Raw genomic sequence first — 11,125 nt, forward strand, 5'->3', positions numbered from 1 at the left:
ATTTTCTAAAATATGGACTTTCAAGCATGTTTTTAACAGTTGAGTAGATCAGATATTTCTATTAATTTTACAAAAAGTGATTGAAATTATTATTGCGCGTAATCACGTGACTATCTATATGAGCAAAACTAACTTCCTCCATTTCAACAGTTTATATCAGCATTCTGGAGGCCCAATCAGCGTCAAGAGCAGAGCGCTTCGAAGAGGTTACTCGCAGGTCAGTGAGACGTATAAAAGGGGAGCTTCGCGGGTGTTTGGGCATTCCTGAGGCCCAATCAGCGGCGGGAACAGAGCACTGCGAAGTAAATAAATGTACAGAAGGTGCGGGGGGGGGGGGGCGGCCATTATTGGGAGTGGGCCAGTGGTGAGAGTGGGAGCGTCAGGCTTTGACTCACGAGGCTGAGGCCAAAGAAACAGGATAGAAGATTTGGTCTTGGCTGCCCATTGCACAGTGCAGGCAGGATGGCAAATATGGCTCCTCTTGTAGGATGTGGGAATTCATGGAATCCTGATAGATGACTACAGCTGTGGGAAGTGCAGCCAAGTGAAAGGCCGCATTAAGGAGCTGGAGTACCTCCACTTACACTGGGGTAGCAACAGGTCTAGAAATTGTATTTTATTTACTTATTGCGAGAAAGTGCATGTCACGACCTCAGCTCTCGAGGTAACACAAAGGAGTCAGGACATAACAGGCATTACAAACAAAAGATATTTATTAAATTGAAGCTAAGGTAAAGGAAAAAAGAGTGATGTGTGGTGTGGTAGTGCTGGCTGTTGAATGGGAGATGGGGAGAGTGGGAGTGGGAATGGCCTTGTTTTTCTGCAGTCCCCAGCAAGTGTTGGTAAGGGAAGGGTAATTGCAGGTGTCCCAGGAACTGCAACACAGGTTAAAGAGGAAACACAGGCCAGGAAATGTACAGGACATACCACCACCACTCTTAAAAAGGTTGCTCTGGGGCAACCTACAGCTACCCCAATAATGCATACAGTATGTTCCATAAAGGATATAGGATATCAGGTACACTTACAACTTCAAAAGGACATCTGCTAGCACATTGTCCCTTCCACAGATGTGGCAAAGCTTCCGGTCATACCTTGCAGGAATAAACTCCACCACATTAGACGCTGGTTAGAATTCCTCATGCTGTGGAGAAAGCCCAGACGGCTATGGTCTGTATACACAATGAGTGGAAAATTGGAAAAGAAAACAGACATCAAAGTGATTCAGGGCAAGAATAATGACTATGACCTCCTCCTCTGTTGTGGAGTAGAGCTTCTGATAGACCTCAGATTTCAGAGATGCTCACACCCTGCGAATCATTTTGGAGGAGTACAGCTTCGACACCAGCGACATTAGCATCAACAGCTGGCTTAAAGGGCCCACTGAACTCAGGAGCTGCTCAGACAGGAGCATTACTCAGCAATGCCTTCAAATTCTCAAAGGCACACTGACATCATTCTGTCCAAACATAAGGAACCTTGGGACTAAGCAGGAAAGTTAAGGGTGTAGGAACAGTGGAAAAGTTTTTGCAAAAATTTCAATAGTGACCTGCCATCCCGAGGAACTGTTTCAGATCTCTCCGGGATGCTGACACAGAGTTCACAATAGCCTCTATTTTAGCCCCAGTAGGGCAGACTTGACCCTAGCCTACAACTTTACCCAGGTCAGTAACTGTAGTTTGCCCAAATTCATGCCTGGAGAGGTTCAGGGTCAAATTTGCAACCACAAGCCACTTGAACTCCTGCTCTACCTGGGCTTTATGTTGAGACCAGATAAAGCTGTAAATTACCAAATCATCAAGGTAAGCATCACAATCTGCAAATCCCTCCAGCACCTTATTGACCAGACCCTGAAAAGTTGCTGCTGCATTCCTCATTCCAAAAGCCATGACCTAGTACTGGCAAAAAGCATTAGGAGTCACAAAAGCAGAAATATCACGGGCTTGCTGGGTTAATGGCACTTACCAACAGTCCTTTAAGTGATTCCATTTAGTGACAAAGGATGCGGAGCCAACCTGGTCAATGTGATCGTCTACATAACATAAGAACCTATGAACATAAGAAATTGGAGCAGGAGTAGGCCATCCAGCCTGCCCCGCAACTTAATAAAATCATGGCTGATCTGTCCATAAACTCAGCTCCATCTACCTGCCTTTTCCCCATAACCCTTAATTCCCCTACTATGTAAAAATCTATCTAACTGTATCTTAAATATATTCAGTGAAGAAGCCTCAACTGCTTCCCTGGGCACGGAATTCCACAGATTCACCACACTCTGGAAAAACTGTTTCTCCTCATCTCCGTCCTAAATCTTCTCCCCTGAATCTTGAGGCAATGTCCTCTAGTTCTAGTCTCACCTACCAATGGAAACAACTTTCCTACTTCTATCTTATCTATCCCTTTCAAAATTGTGTACGTTTCTATATGATCCCCTCTCATTTTCCTGAATTCCTGAGAGTATAGTCCCAGATGACTCAATCTCTCCTCATAGGTTAACCCCTTCATCCCTGGAATGAACCTGGTGAACCTCCTCTGTACTGCCTCCAAAGCCAGTATATCCTTTCTCAAGTACGGAGACCAGAACTGCACACAGTACTCCAGGTGCGGCTTCACCAGTACCCTGTATAGTTGCAGCATGACCTCCCTGCTCTTGAATTCAATCGCTCTAATAATGAAAGCCAACATTCTGTTTGCCTTCTTAATAACATGTTGTACCTGCGAGCCAACTTTTTGTGATTCATGAACAAGCACTCCCAAGTCCCTCTGCACAACAGCATGCTGCAATCTTTCACCATTTAAATAATAATCTGCTCTTCTATTATTCCTTCCAAAGTGGATGATCTCACATTTACCAATGTTGTATTCCATCTGCCAGACCTTGGCCCACTCACTTAACCTATCTATATCCCTCTGCAGACTCTCCACATCCTCTGTACAATTTGCTTTTTGACTCAGTTTAGTGTCACTAGCAAATTTTGCTACGCTACACTCAGTCCCCTCTTCCAAATCATCACTGTAAATGGTAAACAGCTGTGGGCCCAGCACCGACCCCTGCGGCACCCCACTCACCACTGACTGCCAGCTGGAGAAACACACATTTATACCAACTCTCTGCCTTCTATTGGTTAACCATTTCACTATCCATGCCAATGAACTTCCTCTGACTCCATGCATCCGTATCTTATTTATGAGTCTCTTGTATGGCACATTGTCGAATGCCTTCTGGAAACTCAAGTATACGACATTCACCTGTTCCCCTCTGTCCACTGCACTCATTATGTCCTCATAGAACTCCAGAAGTTTGTCAAACAGGACCTGCCCTTTCTGAATCCATGCTGCGTCTGTCTAATGGAACCCCTCCTTTCTAAATGTTTTTCTATTTCTTCCTTAATGACAGCTTCAAGCATTTTCCCGACTACCTGGCTAACTGGCCTATAGTTGCCCATCCTTTTTTAAAAAGTGGCATGACATTTGATGTCTTCCAATCCGCTGGACCTGCTCAGAGTCCAGAGAGTTTTTATAAATGCTTACCAATGCATCTTCTATAACCTCCACCAACTCCTTCTGCACCCTGGGATGCATCCCATCTGGACAAAGAGACTGAACTACCTACAGGCCCTCGAGTTTGCTCATCACTATCTCTTCAGTGACAGTGATTTTATCGAGTTTCTCACCTCTTATTTTGTCCATAATATCCTTCTTTGGCATATTAGACGTGCCCTCCACCGTGAAGACTGACACAAAATAGTCGTTCAATGTCTCAGCCATTTTCTTATCACCCAATATCAATTTCCCCTTCTCGTCTTCCAAGGGACCTACGTTGATTTTTGCCACCCTCTTCTGCTTTATATATTTAAAAAAACTTTTGCTATGTTTTTATATTTTGTGTTAATTTACTTTCATACTCTATCTTCCCTTTCCTTATTTCTTGTTTAGTTGTTCTCTGTTACTTTTGAAAGTTTTCCAATCCTCTAGTCTCCCACTATTTGCAACTTTGTACACATGAGCTTTTAATTTGATACTATCTTTTATTTCCTTAGTTATCCAAGGCTGGCTCTCCCCACACTTACTGTCCTTACTTCTGACTGGAATATATTTTTGTTGAGCACTATGAAAAATCTCTTTGGAAGTCTTCCACTGTTCCTCAACTGTTCTACCAAATAGCCTGTGCTCCCAATCCACATTAACCACGTCCTCCCTCATCCCGTTGTAGTCTCCCTTGTTCAAGTGTAATACACTAGTTTTAGATCTAACTATTTCATCCTCCATTTGAATGCGAAATTCAATTATACTATGATCGCTCTTTCCAAGAGGATCCCTGACTACAAGATCGTTAATCTTACCTGTCTCATTGCACAGGACTAGATCTAAGATAGTATTTTCCCTTGTAGGTTCACTAACATGCTGCTCGAGAAAGCCATCACGGATGCATTCTATGAAGTCCTCCTCAAGACTTCCTTGACCAACCTGATTCACCCAATCTATGTGGAAGTTAAAATCCCCCATGAGAACTGCTGTTCCGTTCTTACAAGCCTCAGTTATTTCTTGGTTAATCGCCTCTGCTACTGCAATATTTTTATTAGGTGGCCTATAGACAACACAAACCAGTGATTTTTTTCACTTTCCTATTCTTAATCTCTACCCAGATGGACTCAACATTCTGCTCCGTAGATCTTATATTGTCTCTCACAATCACCCTGATCTCATCCCTAATGAAGAGCACCACTCCACCTCCTTTGCCTTCCTGCCTATCTTTCCGTATGACCTGATACCCTTGGATATTTAATTCCCAGTCATCTCCCCCTTGCAACCAGGTTTCTGTAATGGCCACGAAATCATATGCCTTGGTACTGATCTGTGCCACAAGTTCACTAACCTTGCTTCTAATACTATGGGCATTTAGATAAAGTGCCTTTATACTCATTGTCCTTTTAGAATCTTGTGACCTATGTGATTTTTTGCTTTCTACCTTTATGCACTCTACTCTTACTTTTTTTCTTCACTAGCTCTAGCTTTGGTCTCTGCACCACTTCCCTCTTCTTTTCTGTGTGGGTTCCCATCCCCCTGCCATATTAGTTTGAAGCCTCCCCAACAGCACTAGCAAACAATCTCCCTAGGACATTGATCCTGGCCCTGATCAGATGTAGACCGTCCGGATGGTACTGGTCTCACCTCCCCCAGAAGCGGTTCCAATGCCCCAAGAATCTGATCCCCTCCCTCCTGCACCACCGCTCAAACCACATATTCATTCTAGCTATCCTGCTATTCCAACTCTGGCTAGCACGTGGCACCAGTAATAATCCTGAAATTATTACCTTCGAGGTCCCACTCTTTAATTTATCTCCTAGTTCCCTAAATTCAGCTTGGAGGACCTCATCCAACTTTATTCCTATATCGTTATGCACCACGAAAGCTGGCTGCTCACCCTCCCCTTTCAGAACGCCCTGCAGCCTCTCCGAGACATCTCTGACCCTTGCACCCGAGGAAGAGCATAGGAGCCAGGCTTGGTTATAGATCTGACCTTGCGAAACTCTGTGAAAAACATACCAAACCGTCTGTTCAAAGTGGAGAGTTAAATATGATCACTGCTAAAAACCGGTGACCTCTCCCTCTCTTAAACACGGCCAAGGAGCTACATTATTTACTAACTTGAACCTCATTAGCGCCTATAACCTAATCTGCATTTGTGAAGGAGACGAATGGTAAACGGCATTCAACACACTTATGGCCCACTATGGATACCGACCGGGTCATGCCTTTAGAATTGGCAAACACTCCAGCGGCATTTCAAGCCTTCATCAATGCAGATGCTTTGTCTACTTAGAATATACACTCATTTTCTCCCGGTCCGCTCAGGAACACGTCCAGCAGGTTCTACAATGGCATCTTGAGAATCGATTATTCGTTAAGCTCAAGAAGAGTGGATTCCACATACCCACAGTTTACTTCCTTGGGTTTGTTATATCTAAAGGCAGCCTTCAAATAGACCCAAGCAATCCGGATTCGGCCGCAGCCCACCTTCCGGGAAACAACTCCTGCAGATTTCTTTAGGGGCTGTTCATCCGCAATTCCAGTTCAGTGGTAACGCTGCTCACCAGCTCACCGAGAAATGTACTGGGACCTTCGCTGGCCCAAGGCGGCTTTTCAGGAGTTAAAACACAGGTTCACATCTGCACCTCTCCTAGTTCCACCGGACCCGTACTTACCTTTTGAGGAGGAGGTCGTTGTGTTGGACATGGCAGTAGGGGCCATTTTGTCCCAATGACCTGCCCCGGACCCTGGCAGACTATGACACTGGGAATCAGGAATTGTTGGCCGTTAGACTGGCGCTGGAGGAGCGGGGGCTGAGGGAGCTCAAACATCTGTTTGTGTTATGGATCGACCACAAACACCTAACTTAAATCCAGGATGCGAGAAGGCTGAATCGAAGGCAGGTAGATTGGTTCCCATTTTAAAAGGTTCAAATTCCTTATTTCTTGCTGCGCAGCGCCCTCTCTCGACGATTCAAAGCACCTAAAGGGGAAGAGAATGTGTTGTTGACACGGATTATTGTTTGGGTCTTTTGGGACGGATCAACCCGTGCCATTACAGACAACCCTTCCTTCAACTATAATTACCAGCTCTAAAGCTGTGGCGCCCATCCGCTGGAAGTAGACTTGATGGTGCGCCAAGGCTCACGCCTGAGAGTTCGTCAAGAGACGTGCATGACTAAATATGTCCAGGAATATGCCTTAGCGTGTGATGTCTTGCCCGCAAGATAAAGAACCAAGAGCACAGCCCCAAGGTGTGCTTCAACCTCTCCCCCATTCCGACTAGCCCTTGAAGGATGACTGCTCTGATCACTGCACCCGGCAGCCGACCACTCTTGCACATTTATACAGGTTAGTTCCTGGCAACTCTCTGTCTATCCGTGTTCCAGGTTCACCCTACATGGACATCATACTTTTAGGTGACAGATATCCACCCTGCCGACTTTCGGAGAGGTACGCTTGTATTCCCTCCTGCAGCCTCGCACATTCCATGTACATATGGTACACGGTCCCTTCCAGTCTGCACGGCTGGGCGGCCCGTGTCCAAACTAACGAATTTGTTACAGAGCGCAGCCCTCACTCCAGATCCCCCGGCGTGCATTGGAAGCCCCTCATAAAGGGACTTCCCACTTGCGACCCCTCTCACTCACAAGTGAGGGCTAGGAAGTGGAGGGCGTGGAGCGGTAGCGCGTACACGTACCACCTACCTGCATCTCCGAATGGGGTGATGCGAGATGGCTCAGATTGTGCGGAACCGGCTCTCAGATAAGATTACGGGGGAGGGGGGGGGGGGGTGACTAACGAGCAGCTCCGGCTGAACGGCTCCACACTCCAGCGCTGCGCCGACACCCGATCAGGCAGAGCGGGGGGTGGGCCATCATTGGTTAGTTGCCCCTTTGCCCTGTCTATCCCTGCTCCGGGTTCACCCCTCTCTGTCCGCTAGACTAACTACCCTCTCTGGTCCGCTTGCTGTTCTTCCTTTCGGGTCCGCCTGTCGCTACGCTGCCGGGTTCACATCAGGTCGGCCTGATCCGTTACATTTCATCCTGCCGCCTCTGCATTTCTCTCTCCAGCCCGCTCCCTGTGTGCCCTATACAGGGTTCGCTCTGCCTTCTCGCCTGTTCGTGCTTCTCCCAACCTGTAGTGCTGGTTCATAACTCTTCACATTCTGCCATGCAGCGCCCTGCGGCCAATTGCACTTGTACACTTATGGGTTATTTGCCCTTTCACTATGTCCATCGCCGCTCCTGGATCACCCTCCACGTCTGCTAGCTCCCTGACAGACTCGCCTGATCTCTATACTGCCGGGCCCGCATCCAGTCTGCGCAGTTTCATCTTGAAGCATCTGCGCTCCTCGTGATCGCTAACTACCCATGTACCCCTCGCTCTGCCTCGTCAGCCACTTCAAAGTACATTTATTATCAATGTATGTATACCATGGTCCCTTAAGGTTGTTATGGCCCAGGTGAAAGTGGGCGGGTGTGCCTCAGATATCCTTTGGCAACTAAGACCAGCTGCTCAGCCTGGCTGATCCATTTCTACTGACAGGAGAAGGGACAAAGGTGAGTACTGGCGCCTTAAAATTACACGTAGTCGCTTTGGGCAAATGGGGCTAGTCTGCCATGGTTGCCAGCTCATCTGGGAGAAGGAAAACTCCGAACTCAACCTCCGCTGCCTTGTGGTTATATCCACTCTTGGGGGAGACTTCTGGAGTAAACCCTGAGGAAAAATCCGAAGCTGGAGTCCCTCACTGAGTGGCAGCTCCTGAGATGCTGCGGGCGCCAGACAGTCTAGGTCTCTGTTGTTCCTTTGTGTTCACCTGGTTCCAGGCGCTCCGCGAAACTGTCACACTTTTAGTTCAGCTTGAGTACAACCTTCAATAACATGAACAAAATGCAGAATTTCTCGTTTTTAGATTCTGCAGATGCTGAAGTTCAAAGCAACACACGCAAAATGCTGGAGGAACTCATCAGGTCAGGCATGGAAATGAATAAACAGTCGACATTTTAGGCTGAGATCCTTCTTCAGGACTGGAAAGGAAGGGGAAGACACCAGAATCAAAATGTGCGTGGGGTGGGGGTGGGGGGGGGGGGGAATGAGGATAGCCGGAAGGTGACAGGTGAAACCAGGGGGTGGGAAAGGGAAAGGGCTGGAAAGGAATGAATCTGAAAGGACAGGAGAGTGAACGGTGAGAGAAAAGGAAGGAAGAGGGGCACCAAGGGGAGGCGCTAGGCAGGTGAGAAGAGGTAAGTGGCCAGAGTGAGAATAGAAGAAGAGGGGAGGGAGAGGGATTTTTTTTACTGGAAGGAGGAATTGATATTCATTCCATTAGGTTGGAGGCTACCCAGGTGGAATATAAAGTGGATATAAACGGAATTACTCGTTTAAAGTGATTTAGATCTAAAGGTATGTAACCAACAAAGCCATTGAACATTGAACCGCAAGTTGCAAGAGCTCCCCATTGTCATATGAATGAGCCAAAAAAAAGTACTGAATTCCAGCGGCTTATCTTTGTGTATTTTAATGTTATACTGGGTTGTGCCAGTGAACCAAGATTTGCGCTGGGAATAGAAAGCACAATGGAGAGACATGGACCTGGAGATGAGATCTGAACGGGAGACTACCCCGCAGGGGATGGACAGTGTGAACCACGAGCGGAGATGGACAGAGCGAAGTGACAATAATTAATAAACGTGTAAGAGCAATCAGCCGCAGGGTGATAGGAGGCGATCCGTGTGCGGCACGGGATAACGGGCGACCGGGAGAAGTGCGGAATGGATGCAGACCCAGCTCGGGCAAAACCGAAAGGAAGAAAGCGGGGAGGAACACAAGCGGACTTCATAGGAACTGAAAACTGACCCGAGTGTTGTCCCATAAGGTCGTGTAGAATGAACTAGGAGCAGGGATGGCCGGAGCGATGAGGCAAGAGACATCGGCTGCAGAGGACAACATGGAGCGCAGAGTGATTGGAAATGAACCGGGCAATGTGAAGATGTGCCAGATGACGGGCGGGCGAACCGTGTGTAGCCCACACAGGTAGCGAGCAACGCTGAGAATTTCAGTGGGATGTAAAGATGAACCAACAAAGGGCCACCCTGAGTGCCTGAGGGTGCGGAAATGTAGAGGAAACGTCTGTAACGGATTGAATGGTTCATTGTAAATAATTTTATTTTTGAATAAAGTATATTTTGCTTAAAATAAAGATGTGCTGCCTCACCTGCGGAGTTTTTCCAGCATTTTGCGTCGGTGGGCCAATGCGCGTGCGTCTGCCCTCGTGACACCATGACTGTTGATTATCTGAGGGAGGGGTGACCGGGAGAGATCGAAGGGACCGGCTGGAAGATGGCAACATGGAAGGATAAGGGATAGGAAGTGGGGAATAGATAAGATAAGAGATGGGAGTGGGAAGTTAAATAAAAAGGGGGGGGGGGAGTTGAAAGGAGAGAGGATATTGTTGGCAGCTGAGGGGAAGAGGTGGGGAATGGGGCAGATCTGGAATCCGGATAGCAGATGGGTCTCAGAGTGTAAAGATAGACTGCAGGAAGAGGACAGGATGGAGCAGGGAAGAAGAGGAGAAAGGAGGACTTTTCATTTCATAGCCAGAGTTTTGTCTCTTACACTCTGAACTCTCACAGCTGGTTTTTATTTTCAGGCTAAGCACTCAATGTTTAGAAAATGACGCTTTCGATATGTGTGAGCTCTAAGTCATTGTTGGCCTGTTCACTAAAATATCGAAGAAAACGGATCTCAGTGTCTGGGGAAGAAAGGTACTCTGACAACCTGTCCCTGGTGATTACCACCTTCCCACAGTGAAGGGCCAGAAAGCTTGTACTGCTTACTGCTTCCCATATCATGGAAGCTGCCTCTCAACAAAGGCAGGCATTGAAGAAGTTCACCATGGCCTTCTGTTGGCAAAGCCTTTGGTTGTGTGATGGAAAAAAAATGATGACCAAGACCTGACATGTAGCTCTTGGTTCTGGGACAGCCATGATCCCTCTTCTCCTGCTTGTTTCCAACATATAGCAGGCACTTTGAAACATTGGAGAAGTGTGGCTAAAACTAACTATAAAATCCTCAAAATCCACCTGTCAGGAAAATCAAATCAATGTCAATGTTGTCTCCCAAGTCAACTCCCCCATCATTAAGGCCCTAACAAGACTCATTTGTCTCTGTAAAGCATGCCAAATCATGGGTAATGCCCAGTATCAGAAAAGAAACAGTCAAACCACTCGAGTTTGGCCACAGTGAGAGGTCATCAGCCTGATGTTCTCAAACCTCCTTGAAGAAGAGTGTGACATCTGTCTGGGAATGCCTAACCCATGACCAATGTTCAGATGCCCACTTGGGTGGCCTTGAGAACCATCAATCTATTCATTAAGATCATGCAACAGACGTTGACAACAATAGAAAGAGCGTGCCATTCCCAAACTACCACCACATCAAACATTTCATCCTGCCATATATGTGCCAATGACAGTAGGTCCCAGACCAGTTTTACCAATCATCTCAGAAGCCACCAAACTGGAATGGAAACAAATCATCCTGAAGCACCAGCAAACCCTTAAGAAGACGTAGCACAATGAATATGATTATAT

The sequence above is a fragment of the Hemitrygon akajei genome, chromosome 20, assembly GCF_048418815.1.
Source record: "Hemitrygon akajei chromosome 20, sHemAka1.3, whole genome shotgun sequence".
Taxonomy (NCBI): domain Eukaryota; kingdom Metazoa; phylum Chordata; class Chondrichthyes; order Myliobatiformes; family Dasyatidae; genus Hemitrygon; species Hemitrygon akajei.